This window comes from Natator depressus, chromosome 7, assembly GCF_965152275.1.
Source record: "Natator depressus isolate rNatDep1 chromosome 7, rNatDep2.hap1, whole genome shotgun sequence".
NCBI lineage: Eukaryota > Metazoa > Chordata > Testudines > Cheloniidae > Natator > Natator depressus.
In genome coordinates, this window is record NC_134240.1 from 98,045,355 (window position 1) to 98,062,280 (window position 16,926).

The window sequence follows — 16,926 nt, forward strand, 5'->3', positions numbered from 1 at the left end:
TAGGCATATATTACACTTGCATTTTAGGTTTCAGAGTAGCAGCCATGTTAGTCTGTATCCGCAAAAAGAAAAGGAGGACTTGTGGCACCTTAGAGACTAACCAATTTATTAGAGCATAAGCTTTCGTGAGCAACAGCTCACTTCATCGCATGCAGGTGTTAATACGAGTAGTACACTGGTGACAGTTAGTGGCAAAGATTTCACTGGCTTCAAAGAATGAGGTTCTTGATATAGATACTTCATGTGGAGCTGCCAATCCCAGGGTGCATTCCCATGTTCTAGAAAACTGAAACAAGAAGAAATTTGAACTGTATTAGAACGTACAAAACCTCAACGATTTAAAAGGAGATTTTGTGGATTGATTTTCTTTTTCAGCATGGAAGACAAGACAACACTGGTGGACACGAGAGAAAAGAAAGAACAGGAAAAGCTGAAAGTTCCTAGTGCTTCAAAAGATTGGGTAGCAGCCCAGTAGCATCCTACCTTTGCAGGAAAACCAGAGCTAAAGAAAAATGACTAAGTTGGGCCCTCCACAAGGCTTTCACTTTGCTAAATCCACCACATATGCTGAGAGGAAGGAGTGTTTCATTCTAATCCAAACCACACAGAAGCTTAACACAGGGAGCTCAGGCCAGATGATGCAACAGGGAGTGAAACTAAAAATATTTATTGATCATTTACTGAGAAAAGGGATAAGGCTGAACCATGGCATCATCCTTCAAGTATGATGTGATGAAGCAGAGGAAACTGACAGTCAGCACAGCAAGGGTTAAAAAGAGCTTTTGAGCCCAGCTAGTCCTGCCTCGCTATACCGGCAGGTAATGCCAGGCAGACATGCCAAATCCACGAAAAAACCCTGCAGAAATTGGGCTTGTTTTTGGCTTAATTGGCTTGTGAGTTGCTTGTTGGCTAGTTTTTGGCTTGTTTTTTGTTGCTTCTTTTTTTTGATCAGCTTCGGGCAAAGGGGGCTGCAGGGGGGGGGGCAAGCAGGAGTAAGGGGGGGAGTGAGCCAGGGGTGCACAGCAGGCCCACCACAGTCTCAGACTGCACCCTGGGGGGGATCTAGTCACATAGAGTGTTAGGGTTCTTAGGGATTGGCTTGTTTTGGCTTTGTTTTGAAATGGGATTAGCTTGATTTTTGACTTATTGTGAAATCAGGGTGCTTATTTACTGCGTGAAAGTTGGCAACTGTGATGCCTGTCCTGGAAGGAGGGAAAAAGAAAGAGAGCCTGACTCAGTTTGGGGCTGACTACCGAAGAGGCAGGAGCTAGCTGCCTCCCTACCTGAGGGGAAGGAGCACTAGCCTGCCAGGCAAGGCAGCCAGCAAGGAGTAAACACTGTCTCCCCAGCCCACGGAGGCTGTGGAAGAGACCTAGGAGCATCCAGCACCTGAGGTACCTGAGTGAGTGCACCTCAGAGACAGAGGCTCAGCCTCACTAACTTGTGGGTGCCATGGCTGAAGGAGCCTGGGACTACGGCAAGGTGCCGCCCAAGAGAGGACCCTACGGAAAGCAAGCTGCCCAGAAAATTGGAGCAGAGGGGACATGACCCAAACTTAACAGACTGGTAAGAAGTATTCCAGGGCAGTGGATTTTGAATCCTTGTTGGGAGGGACCTCCCCTGTTCAGGGGTTGATATACACAGAGACATGGTGAAGAGGGAACGCCTGGATCTCCCTACCCTCTGGTCTTAAAGACTGAGGCTCCACAACCAAGCAGGTGGCTGAGAGCCATGCACTCTAACCACTAGGCTGCCTAGCCCTCTAATCCACCTGTTACATGTGATGAGCATTCCATTCCAGAAAGGAATATAATACATAAATAATTAACAATATATGTGCATGTTTCTACTAAAGGGTACAGAGGCCCAGATAAAGCATGGAAACTTTCCTAAGAAACCTGTCCCTTTAGAAGAATCAAAGCCAGTCTATCTGTGACCAAGGCTGGTAAGCCAGCTTCAGACCTAATTGATTGCCCAGGTGGCTTAATTGGTAGGTGATTACCTGATCTTTAATGAGAAGGCAGACAGAACTTATGTTGGAAGGGAGTGGAAAGGTGATCAGTTGAGAAAGCAAGGCTCCTGGACAGAGTAGACTCCAGAGAGAGAACAGTCTAGCTGTGTGATGGATTGGTGAGATCTGAATCTCAGCTCTGGGTGGCAGAACTGGAAAGGCTTTAGGTAAAGATAACCACAGGATGGGGAGGAGGACTGAGGGGTTCTTTATGTAGCAGAAACCAAAGGATGGGTGAGAAAAGTACCCTTTCTCTGGAGAGAGAAACTAGGAGTTTCTTTACTGTAGGAAAATCTAAAGGCTATGCAAGAAAATCTAAAGGCTATGCAACTCCGGAGCTAGGAGTGGGACCTGAGTTGAAGGTCTTTGCTTGTTTGGCATGTTTTTTTTCTGTTGATTAAAATAGGCATTCTTTGATACAAGAGTGTTTAGGATTTATTTATGGACTCAGGGTGGGGAAATTGAGGCAGAATCTGTAGTTCCACAGCTGGCCACATGTGAACAAACAGAATGTAGTGATTTTGCAATCAGTAAGAAAGAACACGTAAGCGATAATCTAGTACTTGGGATTCTAGACAAGAAGCTTCAATGTTGGGGCTAACTCTGCAACATGCAGTGCAGCTGGAACAGCAGTAGCTTGCAATACTAAAGATGCAAGTCACCCAGTACAAATGGCACGAAAAAGAGTACATGATACTTCATGGTTAAGGTTAAGCCTGTGACCTGTCTGTGACTTTTACTAAAAATAATGGGTGGGCAGAGGGGGTGGGGCTGATGGGGGACAACTGAAGCCTGAGCTCTGTGTGGGGGAGGAGGTAGGAGAGTCTAAACCCTGCTTTGGGGGAGGAGGGATTCCAGCATCCACCACCTGCAGCACTCTGGGCCCCCCCGCTGCCTGTGGGGGCTCAGAGCTCTGGGGTCCCCACTGGCTGGCAACTTCAGCCCCACCATCTTGGGGCTGAAGCTGCAGTGGAAAATGTCACAGAGGTCTCTGAAAGTCACAGAATCCGTGACCTCCATGACAAACTCCTACCCTTATTCATGGTGCAAGAAATAACAGAGAAAAAAAGTCCACAGGACCTTCCCTCTGACAAACCACTGTAGGTCCATATGCTTCAGAAGCTGAGGAAACACTAGTGCATCCCTGCTGCTTCTCTATTCCCCCACCTAGTCCTCTCTACTCTTTGCATCCTGCACCAAACACCTACTTCTCCACCTCAGAGCTTCATTCCCTCCTCATGTCTCCAAGCTTTCCTAGGGCTCATAGAAGGGTCAGAAACATAAGGCCTTCAGGGCTTGAGGGGGGTACAGACGGTCTTCGATGTTCAACTTACGATGAACGGTACTTATGACGTTTCTGAATTGACACCCTGATTTGACTTACGACAATTGGTTTCGACTTTAGGACACTTGGTACCACAATGGAGTGGATTGTGGTTCCGAGTTACGACGTTTTGACTTTCAACGCAATTTTCAGGAACCAATTGTGTTGTGAGTCCGAGGTCTGCCTGTATTTAGCTCATCACTGTCATAACCCACATGCCTCGACCCCAGGTTCACAGGAACAGTTATGCGTCAACCCTCCACTTAGCAGCCTGCTGATGACTGCTGACCCAGGAGCCATGAAGCCCAGCCCTAGTTTGAAGCACTGCCCATGACATTCCATTGGTGGAATCTCAGGGCAGGCAATTGGCCCACCAGCCCTTCTTAAGCCAGCAACAGGAACAGGAAGGTGTCTGAGCAACTGGGATCCACCCTGCTCCTGCTCTTCCCCTTCCCACCCCTTACTCCTCTGCTGCCTTGACTTCTTGGCATTCTAACCTGGCTTGGCTTCTGACCTCTGACTCGTGGTTTTGAACTCCAGTTTGTCTCCTGCTTCTGATCACCTGGTATCCTGACTCAGCTGACTCACAACTCCTCACTGTGCACTCTGCCTCTGACCACTACCTCTGGCTCCCCACAACCCAGCTTTGATAATCACAGGGCTGAAGGTGGAGCTCTAATCTTTTGTATCCCCTAAGCATAAACACTAAAAATTAAGGAAGTCATATGCTAAATCAGGGGTGGGCAAACTTTTTGGCCCAAGGGCCACATCAGGGTTGCGCAACTATATGGAGGGCCAGGTAGTGAAGCCTGGGCCCTGCCCCCTCCCACTCTCCACCCCCTTACCATGCCACTCAGAGCAGCAGGAGCTTGAAGCCCCACCGCCTGGCCGGAGCCAGCTATGTCGCCGCGCTGCCCAGCAAGAGCAGCGGGCCAGAGCGCTGGCAGAGGCTGCAGGGGAGGGGGCAACAGGAGAGGGGAGTAGCCTCCCTGGCGGGGAGCTCAAGGGCCAGGCAGGACAGGCCAGCGGGCTGGATGTGGCCCGCGGGCCATAGTTTGCCCACCTCTGCGTTAAGGTAACATTCAGGTGTAACACAATACCAAAAGCATTAATTCATTGCCATGGCAATAACCAAGCACACCAACATATTTAATCCCACTCTCTTTCAATTCAATAGTGCTACCAAACTCAACACAAACACAAAGCACTGCAAATCATATTGAGTTAAAGCAACAAGATTATTTCTCTATGGGTTTTAGTTTCCTAAATAATGGAGTTTGTTTATATTGGCTTAACATGAAATGAATGAGAAGCAAATAATGGGGTGAACCTTTTACTTTTTTTCCCCTTGAACTTTCAGGGGCCAGTAGATATCAAGAGAAATGATGTTGCTTATGAATTCTGACAAATATGATCAAAGTAAAAATACACAAAGGTCAGAGTCACTGGAAGCCAATTTTTAGTATGGTTTGCATTTCTGCTTTTTGCTATCCAATTAAGGTTAAAAATAATCGGCTGGAAGCTTCTTGGTCAAGAAACAGTTGCAAAATCATCCTGTTCTAACTATCCAGTTTTTTCTCCCTTTTTCTTTTTTAAAGGTACTGTACCCCATTTTGATTTCTTCACTTGGCTTTACTTTGGTAAACATTACATTCCCCTGGAGTCTTTGAAGAACAAATTTTGATGTTGTTTGGCTCCCCAAATAATGATCAAATCTCAAAACATAAATGAAAAGAAGTCAAGGAAATGAACACAAATAGTCACAACATTCCCAAGAAACTACAAATTTAATTTTCTAGATTTGCAGTGAGATGTTTTTGGTTTGTTTCTGTAGGCAACTTAACTTGATTTATCTTTCCAACCATCAGTGAAATCTCTTTATATTGTATTTCTTCATCACTATTTTTGAAGTCTAGAATTGTTGCTTCTCTGCATGCTTTTCATAACAAATACATTTCCGGCAATTTGACTTTTATATGAACTACTTCATAAGTTTCTCATAAGTTTATTCTTCCTTTTTCTTGTCCTGACTAGTGACATTTAATAACGAATTCATGCATAGAAGAAATGAACAAAAAATACATCCTCTCACAAATAAAAAAGAGAGGTTGATTCCCCTTCCCCAAACTCCGTGTGTGTTTATTAGGTGAATGTTTAATTAAGTCAATAGTATTTAATCTTTGAGGACCTATGTTCAAATTTCTTAATTACAATTGAAATTATTATGAAGAGCTCAGTTGAACCCTCATACGTCCTATTGATTTTGAATGAAACAGAGGGAGAAATACTGGCCCATTGATAAAAGGTTTAGAAAACCTGACTTATGAGGAAAGGTTAAAAAGCTGGGCATGTTTAGTCTTGAGAAATTAAGACTAAGGGGAGACTTGACAACAGTTTTCAAATATGTTAAGGGCTGTTATAAAAAGGAAGGTGATCAATTATTCTCCATGCCCACTGAAGATAAGTCAAAAAGTAACAGGCTTAATCTGAAGCAAGGGAGATTTAGGTTAGATATTAGGAATAACTTTCTAACTATAAGCATAGTTAAGCACTGGAATCGTCTTTCAAGGGCAGCAGTGGAATCCCTGTCATTGGAGACTGTTAAGAATAGGTTAGACACATATCTGTTTGGCATGGTCTCTGTTTACTTGGTCCTGCCTCAGAATGAGGGGCTGGACTAGATGACCTCACAAGGTCCCTTCCAGTCCTACATTGCTAAGAGTCTATGAAGTCAATAGCAAAGTTCCCATTCACTTCAATGCAGCCAAGATTTCACCCCTTGGCTCCTATCTGTATGTCACTTTTGTAAATGGGACTGAGGTTCCTAAGTCATTTGGGTATTATTGAAAATTTTACCCTTTGTGGGGTGATATTTGTAGAAGTGCTCATTGTTAGGAGAGCTCTGTTCCTACTGAAGTCAGTAGGTGGGGAGAAGTGCTATTGACTTCAGTGGGAGTAGAGATAGGGCAACAACAAGCACTGTTGAAAATCCCACCTGTATGTTTTAAAATAAACCAGTCTTGTGGTGGGTTTATATTCTACCACTTCTCTCTTTTTTTGGCTCAGATCAATTACAATGTAATTTAAATTCCCATATTGTAATTCTGACTGTATGAATTGTACTTAATTCTTCCTCGAATTTAGTTTACTCTGACTAGTCTTTTTATGCTATATAGACACGAACCATCCCCAGGGACCAAAATGACCCTAAAGATACAACGAAGTTGGTCATACAACACAAGATAGACCATCTTTATCAAATACTTACCTAAAGCCACCCTTCTTGCTCACCATCCCTCCCTACTTTGTGATCAGCATAAGCTGCTGCTGCTATCACATCAGATCTGAATGCTCTAAATAATATGAAACACTAGAAGGGGAGGAAGGAAATGGAGATAAACACTGTGATAAATACTAATGAACTCTGCAGCAACCAGGTCTACCAACTGAAAAAATTCTGTTGCAGCATCCTTAGATATAGTTCTACCAGCTGAAGCAAAATGTCTTTTGTAGATGTTTGTTCTTTTCCTGAATTCAAGGAAAAAGCTTTTCATCAAAACACAGCAGTCTTCCCAGCTTGGAACAAGTACCGCATCAGAAATAAGAATATCCTTAACTTTAAAGAACATCAGCAGTAAAGACACTGTACATCTGAAAAGGCTCTGATTGTAAAACTAGGAGGCTGTGTCTCACAGAATCTGTTTTGTTTGTATTAAAAATAATTTCTCATCAATTGTGATTTTTTTCTCCCAGACAAGAAAATATTGCATTAATAATGCAGTGTGTACATTATAATCACAACTAGAGGTTTAAATTTCAAAATTCCATAGATCTTCTTACAAATTGCAACGTTATGTATGTATTTTTAAACAAAAGCTGTGAATAGCTTCCAAATAATAATCAGGCTAGTTAGAAGTGTTCTTTCCCAAACCTCACAGTGCTTTTCACAATATAAACAACAGTTTAAACAGCAGATTGCGAGTTACTGCAGCTGTTGTTAGACACAAAAGAATAAAAAGAACATAGCTTGTTGTCAGAATTACAGAGTGACTATGATTGCAGGAAAATAAGTGCTGAAATTATGAAGTGAAAATGAAAAAAAAAACCTATAATTTTTGTGGGAGGTAAATAGGTTAATTGTGAAAAAAATAGGAGCAGAACTCTGGAGAGGAAGGTACAACCTTCCACTAACCTTCCCTCTACATTTAAATCATCTAGAGGTAGATATATGTGCAAGCAAGAGACTACAACATATCACGAAACCTATTCTGGGTGTCTCATATAATGAAAACAAATTTTAGTTTGCTTCAGTATATAATTTGGATCCCCAAAGAGGCCAAAATCAAAAATAGGATTGAGCCTGGAAATAATTCACAAGCACAGCCCTTAATTAACATGGGGTTTCGTTTGGAGATATTTCTGAAAACACATTAGGCATTAGTTTTCTCAAAAAAACCAACATTACTCTAGATGTTCAAAGTTAAGGTTACACTACAAACACTTTGGAATATGTGAAAATATAATTAAGATCCAAACATCTTTAACTCTGCCTTTCTTTCAGCACTAACCTTCTATCCTGCACATCCATCACAATGTACATGTAAAATAGAAATATTTCAACAAAGGGTTTGATAAGGACTTTAAGCTCGTCTCCTGTACCTGGGGGCAGTTTAAATTACTATATTGCATACTTTGCTTGTGCAGTCAAAAGTTTGACTTTGTATGGACTGGACATGACTAATATGAAAGACTGATCGCTTAACCATCCTGCAATGTTGAAAATCATTTTTAAAAAGTTCACAAGCTGCTCAGTGACAGAAGCCCTTTTGGGGATTGCCTGCTGCACAGGAATGGTCCTCTCTCTCTTTCTCATCTGCTTCCCCCACAGTGGGGAAAGGACATGTAAAGTGGATTTAGTGGCTTTTTCTGGAGAGTGCTCTCTGTACAGCTAAATGGCCTCTACTGCTCCCCTTACCACCCAGGTGGCTGTCTCCTTCCTGCTCTGACTAGAGTAGCCCCCAAAACCCTCTCATGTTGTTTCATGTCATCACTTCCCCCATTATATTTACTATATTTGACACTGAGATACTTCATGCTTGTCTGAAAAATTCTAGACTGGCACAAAATCACCCCTTGAAATTTCAAACAAATTAGTTTAGTTTGCATAAAATTAGAAGATTTAGGGCACCATAATTGGGTTTATGATAGGCTAGTTTCATCCTTAACTACACAAAACCACATTTCTCTCCATAATTTTATTAATACCTGAATGTCATTAATATTTTTCAGAATATTAACAAACAGTATAAGCTTTACATTTTTCGTGGCACAATGAAAATGCATTTATTTCTCTACAGGTTTCAGAGTAGCAGCCCTGTTAGTCTGTATTCGCAAAAAGAAAAGGAGTGAGTACTTGTGGCACCTTAGAGACTAACAAATTTATTTGAGCAGAAGCAAACCCCCATTATAGTTGTAAAGGAGATTAAAGACATTTATTTAATCCATATTTTTGTAAGTGGCCTAAGGTGAAATATTGGTTTTAATTAAAATAAGGTATTTACAAACTGTTGCAGATCTCTGTTCACTTTGCTTATTTAATACTTTCTAATGAGAATATATATTTGATTTCTATTAATGTTCTGCTCAGCATTTTGCTGTAAATAACAACATAAAGTTGATTTTGTTACTATGTTCTTTAGGTAGCAAAGCCTGCAAGTTGTGTGATGGTCTGAGTGGTCTGCTGGGCACATACTTTGGAGTACGTACCATGTCTAAATGCACAGCAGAGTCATTCCATGTGAATTAATTATTGTATCAGAAATGGCCATTATTTAAATATATAGAGTACATGTTCCATATTGTATCTTGGGTACAAATTCAGAATTGTTAGATTTTTTGACAGAAAAACTACATTTTAACCTTTTTGTACAGAAACCAACAAGAAGGGCAAGTGGTAAGTGCTGAGTGCTTTTGCAAGGCAGTGTTCAGTGCAGGGTCTCTGTCACTTACAATATACAGTAAATCAATGTTGTTGACCTAAAATCACAGTTAATTTTTTATTTTGGAAAAGCTTAGGTGAGTATTGGTTGGAGGACTAATAAATTACCCATGTTGATGAGCAATAAAAGGTCTCAGTAAAGCAGAACTGATCATTAATGTGTTTCTGACATTTAGACAAGCCAAGCGCAGAATAAAGCATTGACAGTGACTTCAGCTTTTCACATTTGAGAATTAAGGATGACAGAAGCAATCTACAGATAACATTTTTGTCAGTGCCAAATTACACAAATTTTGTCTACTTAAAATTATTAAATATTTAAAATATCTAACATCTCTTTATGCTGAAAAGCTCCAATGTGGTTACTTTAAATGAAAAGTATTTGATAGGATGTCAATTTGTAAAATTATTATTACATAGATCTTTGTTGTCTCAAGTGGCTACTGTAGACATAAATTACTGTATTATTTTTAAATTACTATTTTTGTTTTAATAAAAAAGTACTTCTCTTCACTACCTACCATGAATTGTTTTGTGTTAAAAATTCAAGCTATATTTCTAATAACAGAATTAACGGCACACAATTTCTTAGGATACTGAGCTAAGATATTCACCTGAACTAAGTAAAGACGATGTTTTCTTAGGTTTTGTTTTGTTTTTTTAAAATTCTTTAGTGATTTTTCAAGAAAAATACAAAAAAAGCACAGAAACAAAACCAATACAATTAGCAAGACATGTAAGGGCTAGATTGTGGCCCATCCTGTGTGCCCTTACCCCCCTTGCACCAGATGCCCATACTAGGGGTGTTAGTGCTGAGGAAAAAGCATAGAACTGTTCCATCCCACCTTCATGTGAGAGGAGTGTGGATGAGAAGAGCTGATGCCACATATATCCCTCCCACCTCCAGAGCAGGGGGGAAATGGATGGCAGATTGTGACTCTTGTTATTCACAAGAAGCTTTAATTCATCTGCTAATTATAGTTCATGGACTTTTTGGAGAGGGGTAGATCTTTGTATTCCAAGCTGTTGAAAGACATTTGCATACAGAGTCTGATCCAAGGCCTTTTGAAGACAACAGGAGTCTGTCAGTGACTTCAGTTGGCCTTTAAGCAAGCCCATATTGTAACCGTAATTTCTTTCTTTCTTTCTTTTAGCATCAAGAAAAAATTATAGGACAGAATACCCAGCTCTTACTATGATTAACTAAACTAGATTTTCATGGGCATTCAACTGTCCAATAAACTCCCTTTTAAGATTTTGTTCCAGAAAATTCGCAGAGGTAATGAATGATGTGTACTTCTGCCATATTTCTTCCCAGTCTTCTTCTATCTATTTGTATTACAGTAGCACATAGAAGCCAATGTGTCATCCTACTGGGCAATGCACATATAGCAAGATAGACTTTAAATTCTTCTGGACAGGGCCTAAGTGTATGTCTATACCAGAGCTGGAGGTATAATTTCCAGTGTGAGTAGACTTGGTCAAAATCTAAATGAAATGTTTCAAAATTAACAGAACACGATGTTTTGATCAACCCAAACTATGGGTGAGTGATGGGGGGGGGTTGGGGGGAAGGTGGGCATTATGATTATTATTTTCAATTCCCAAAAATGTTAAGAATTCAACTTTTTATCCTGATTTGAACTTCTTGAAATCTCAGTTTGTTTTTGTAGAATGGGAAAGCCATTTGCCACCGGAAGCCTTACCAGCCAGAAGGACAAGAACATTTCCTGGGTATCATTTTGTTTCTTAAGATGGTATTTCTCTCCACTGATCAAATATTTGTCATGCCATATTTGTGGAAGATCTTATCTCTCAGTGCAAGCTGTAATAATCTAGGACTGCACATTCAAGAAGAGGCAAACTCAGCTTGTTACTTTACTTTATTAGTTAAGACCTCCAGCTGAGGTATAGATTTCATAAACAAAATGCCTGTGGGTCTATGGGTTACAAAGTTTCCACTGGTCACAATGCAGCTATTTAAATCTATGCATAGTAGGGACAAAGCTTTTCCAAATCAGAATGCTTGTGTTCCACATGCTGCGAAGGACTAAACAGGTACAAAAGAGTGAAGAATTGGGCCCTGCATGTCAGCATAACCCATGAGAGAATTTACTTCTTGCTGCTGCCGTCTCATATGATGACCTCACTCATACCAGTGCAAATCCATCCATTCAGTTGGTAGATAATTCAATTTCCTCATGACTCTAATGGTAGAAGCAGATGATTTTGCCCATGCTTTAATTTCTATAAATGACCCTTTATTCTGGCTGCAGGTAGCAAGGCACCAGATGAATATACATTATTTATCTGAAATGGACTTAGCTGCTATTGTGAATAATAGCAATTACAAAATTAGACATGTGTTCACAGACTGTTGTCTATATATATAGTTACAGTCCTTGGTACCTGACACCCATATAACAGCAAATGAGTGGTTCATATTATATATGCAAATACATTAGCCCCACTTTCAAAATTAAAAGAAATAACAGCCACCTTTGGTTGAAGTTATCCATTTTTATGACATTCCCTAGCTAGAATCATTTATAAAAGGAACTTGCTAAACACCTTCAAGGGTACACTATATAAAATATGCAATAGTGCTAGTACTGTACTGTACTTGTTGGATGACATTTTTAATGAAAAATATACTTAATACATATAAACCCAACTCACCATGCACACAATGTACCTTCTGTTACCACAGCTATGTTTTCAGGGGTGATTTACCACAAATGCAGTAGCAGAGCCAGGGGGCGCTGGGTCACTGGTGGTGCCACCTTCAGTCAAACCTATTGGGTAGCACGTTATCATGCCTGCTGCACCTGCTGCCCCTGCACTGCAGCCCTAATCCCAGCCTGGTGCAGCGGAAAAGCTTGGGGTGGGAAGGGCTGGAGATGTGCCCTTCCTGCACGCACTGGCAACTCCATTGGGCTGCACCCAGCTTCTGGATGTAGCAACCTGGTGCACGGTTTTTCAGAGCTACTCAGGTTTGGCCTACCTGCCCCTCCATCATGACAGAGGGGTGGCCGACCCAAATTTCAGTGTGTGGTGGTGCAAGATGGTGCATGGTGTTAGAGGGCCATATGCCACCATGTGCCATGGGGACCCCATGTGCCATGACACAATGCCTGGAGTGGGGATATGGGCACAGCTCCACAGGAGACATGACTGCTGGGTGAGTGTGGGGCTGGTTTGCTCTCCAGCCTCTGTGAAAATTGGTGTCATACACCTCCTTTTGTCAGTTTCTAATATGCTTGAAAAGGCACCAGGCATACACAAAGTCACCCGGTAAGTATGGGGAGCTGCCCCCTTTCTCCCCCTCCACCACTAACCAAATGGGGCATTAATGTGCTCCATTTCCCTCCTCTTTCTGTTTGCTGACCCTACATATTATGAATTTTCCCCCTAATTGCTAGATGACTACTGGTAATAGCTGGGCCAATGAAAACAAGTAGAACACAATTGCTTCTGCATGCCACCATTGTCAATTGATAGTTCTACTTCAGGTTAGCGTACAGGGTGGAAAACCTGTTTCATGTGGTTGTATCTGCCCCTGTCTCTTCCCTCTCCCCTCCCCGTCACACAGTGCTGACTACTATGATAGAATGTAATTTCAGGTTTCAGAGTAACAGCCGTGTTAGTCTGTATTGGCAAAAAGAAAAGGAGTACTTGTGGCACCTTAGAGACTAACCAATTTATTTGAGCATGAGCTTTCGTGAGCTACAGCTCACTTCAGTTCACGAAAGCTCATGCTCAAATAAATTGGTTAGTCTCTAAGGTGCCACAAGTACTCCTTTTCTTTTTTTAATGTAATTTCAGTGACTACTAAATGGATTCAGTGACTACTAAAAAAACACAGTAAAAGCACTGATGCTTTTTAACACATCTGCAGTTGAATTAACTTTACTTCAAAACAAAAAGCACAAAGAAGCTAGTATGTAAAAGCAAATGGGGAACACACTGTGTGTCACTGAGCCTCTTATAAGTGGACTTGAATTCACCTGGACAGCCTCAGCTCAGCTAAGCTAGCTAGCTAGCGCTTGCTCTCTCTCGCTCTCTCTCTTTCTGTATTGGCACAGGTGTAGATGCAGACAGGGAAAAGTTAAAGGGTGTTGTGCATATGCAGCGGGGTTCCCTAAGCTATCAGGCCTAGCTGTTGGGTATATCTGGGGAAGAAAGGGAGCAGTAGGACCCTGATAGAGGAGAGACTAGGTTTAAGGAACGGGTGAAATCTGTGCATTTGCTTGATTCCTAGTAGAGGAGATATTTTATTTTAATAGGCTTAGTCTTGTAGATAGAGGTGTATTTGACCTATTACTACATTCTGGGACAGAGAATAGATGTTTGTGCTGGGCTCCTTATCAAACTGTTACCCGGGGTTCTTTCAACCCAAAGTTCTTGGTAACTTTTATTCTGTGTGAGGTGGTGTCAGGAAATAAATCAGGGGAGACATGGCCGTCTGACCGATAGATGGCTGGCACAAACAGGACAACACAAGAGTGCTTTCACTTAAAGCTAAACTTTACTTAGTCTCAAGCACTTATACACATGTCCGCAACAGGTTAGTAAAACACCCCCAACCCTTGATAATTACCAAAGCTGAGTGTGGCTCTCAAGTGGCACAGTTGCAGACACTGCTGGTGGGGAACACAAGATGCATCCAGAGGGAGAGTCCAGGCCTGAAGAGTCCCCCTACCTCAAACTTTTCCCCCTTATTTATTCATTAGAAATAGAATGACATGTCCCTTAAAGCAAACTTGTTAAGTAAGCAGTTTCAATGGTCAAGCGAGAGGTTCCTTCTGATTATCAATTAACAAGGTGTGGGGTTTTCCAGAGTTTGCAGACGTGAGGACCCAATAGACATTCCTGGGGCACATCCTGCTCTTCTAAGATGCATGTATCAGCAACTTCAACACAATTCTTATCAGGAAGGATGTGGGGTCAAGCTGCCCTCTCTGTAGCACCCAAAACCCCCCCTCCCCTCTTGCCTTGGTTAAACTGAGACGGCTGAATGGCCAATTTACAGCCTGCTGACTTGGCTGCTTTTAGCAATAAGCCATAATGGTTTTAGGCACTTTGCCAAAGCCTCCCCATACACCACCACTTAAGCAAACAACTTCTCAATCTTTTGCCTGGGAGTTGGCTGCTCATATCTGGGGGTAGAGATAAGGTATCCTCAGACACTACTTTAATTTTCAATTCACTCTTTGACCTGAATGACTCACTTTGATTCTGTAGAGGTCTTCTTGAAAATCTTCTAGTAAAACTGCACTCAAAAGTAAATATGCTAGTTTGTAGGACAAATCCACTATTGCCTCACTACATTCCCATACAGATCAGGAATAATGTGGGTGTGTGAATTAAATAAATAAATAGTGAGCCTTGCTACTGTGGAATTATGCTATTTGTAACTTTACAGTATTTGAGTGATTGCCAAGTACTCCTGAAACTGAACTCATTTGTTCATATCTACTATTTTCCATTCATTATCTGTGAGGTATTTTCATTTATCCAATCATAATGTACACCCAATACCAGGTCAAATAGTCTGGTAATAATAGAAGTAATTGGCTTAGTTTGCAGCAAGGGAGATTTTGTTAGATATTAGGAAAAACTTTCTAACTAGAAAATAGATGAGCACTGAAACAGGTTAACTAGCTAGGTTGTAGAATCTCCATCATGGGAAGTTTTTTGTTTGTTTTAACAACAGGTTAGACAAACATCTGTGAAGGATGATATCTAGATATACTTAATACCACCTCAGAGTGGGGGATGGACTAGATGACTTCCAAAGGTCCCATCCAGACCTACATTCCTATGATTCTATGAGAACAACTCATGGTCTCAAAGTATTTGTCCAAAATATTTAGTGAATACTTTCAAATAGTGAATATATTCACAGCTAACAGCACTAGTTTATGAACGATTTACAAACACAAAATCATTGAGATTTGTGTGCGTTGATTAATATTATTTGACTAGCTCTAAAATAGATATATTTCTTCTTAATTCTGTATCTCTCCTTGCTACTAACCAGAGCGATCACTTTGTACCTCATTCTCCTATTTCAAGTATATTTTCATTCTAGTAGTTCAATAGTGAAGTCTCTGCTTTTTTTCCCATTACTAACACATAGTGTATGCAGCTGCATTGCAAAAAGCACCCACATAACCCAGAGAGGTCATTTTTATTAGTAGCATCCACTCATGGAGCAGAAGAGGGCATCACCTATTGGCTTCTAGGACTGTGATTCAGTCACAGCCCATATGCTGGCACATAACTATAGCATTACTTCTGCTAGAGGCTATCACAAACAGGCTGAGCAAGCCAGAGAGAAAAACTAAAAAGGAACAGCAATAGCTTTATTACAGTGGAAAGCAAGTGAGTGGCTCATATCTCCCTGGCAGTAATTGGTAACTCAGGATACAGTTACTGGTAAATAAAAATACCCAGGTAAAAAATGCCATGTTTTTGAAGGCACGCTATAACAGATACCCAGTCAACTCCTGAAGTGAAGCTCACAATATTTAATTAAGTTGGGGGCAATCTAAGGGACTCATGCTTCTGTGTTCAGTAACATAGAAAAAAAGGGGAATACAAGCAGCAGAGTCCTCCAAAGCAGCAGCTGTTGTGAGTGAATCATGGGAGCCAGAGGGTGAGCCAGGTGCCCATTCTTATTAGCATATTATACAGAATTGTGTGTGTACACAAGACAAGTAACCTCCTCAGGCTGTGGTCAAGACAAGACTGTGCTGATGAAAACAGAAAAGCACATTCCTCCTCCATGGCAAGACTAAGCAGATTGTTTGTTCTTAACTCTTTTGCTGCTCTGCTTAATATCAACAGTTATCAAAACTAAAAGCAGATTGGCTAAACATGGAACAAATAAATGTACATATAACAACCACAAACTTACCCCACACAAAAAGCTTTCTGAAATGTTTGTCTTTTCTATTAAACAAATAATTGCTTATGCTAGCACAGTTGGCAAGAAGCTTACACGAAAATTAGTGCAAAACTACATTATTTTTTTCGTTGCTCCCAACCCCCTGATTTTTTGAAAGTGAACCCTAAGGTCTACATTTTCAAAAGCAACCAGGGATTTTGGGATTCCCACTTAAGGGACTGATTTGTACCAAGGGCTGCCCTCTGAACACTGGGCACACTTAAGGCATCTCTTGCTGGACATCCAGAAACTGAGGCACCCAATTCACCTGTTTCTTTTGAAAATCAGCACCTATAGGTTTTGCCCAACTATACATAATTTTTCTATGAAATTATTTTAAATACATATATTTTGCAAAGTATTTCATAAGCCAAGGTAAAGTCTATTGCCAGTGCTACAAAAATGGAATCTATAATAGGATAATATAGCCACAGGTTAACTGGATTTTTCTGGAATTCCTGTACTAAGGAAAATACCCAAAGGTTTAAGAACTATTTTATGTTGATGACTGCAGAATAATGATCTTACATAATTCTGATTGGCTAAAGCGTGGAGAAAGGCAAAATCAGAGCATTATGTTCTCTTGTATATATGATGGGAGACAATGTAGAGCGCATTAACCAACAAGACAATCAGCCCCT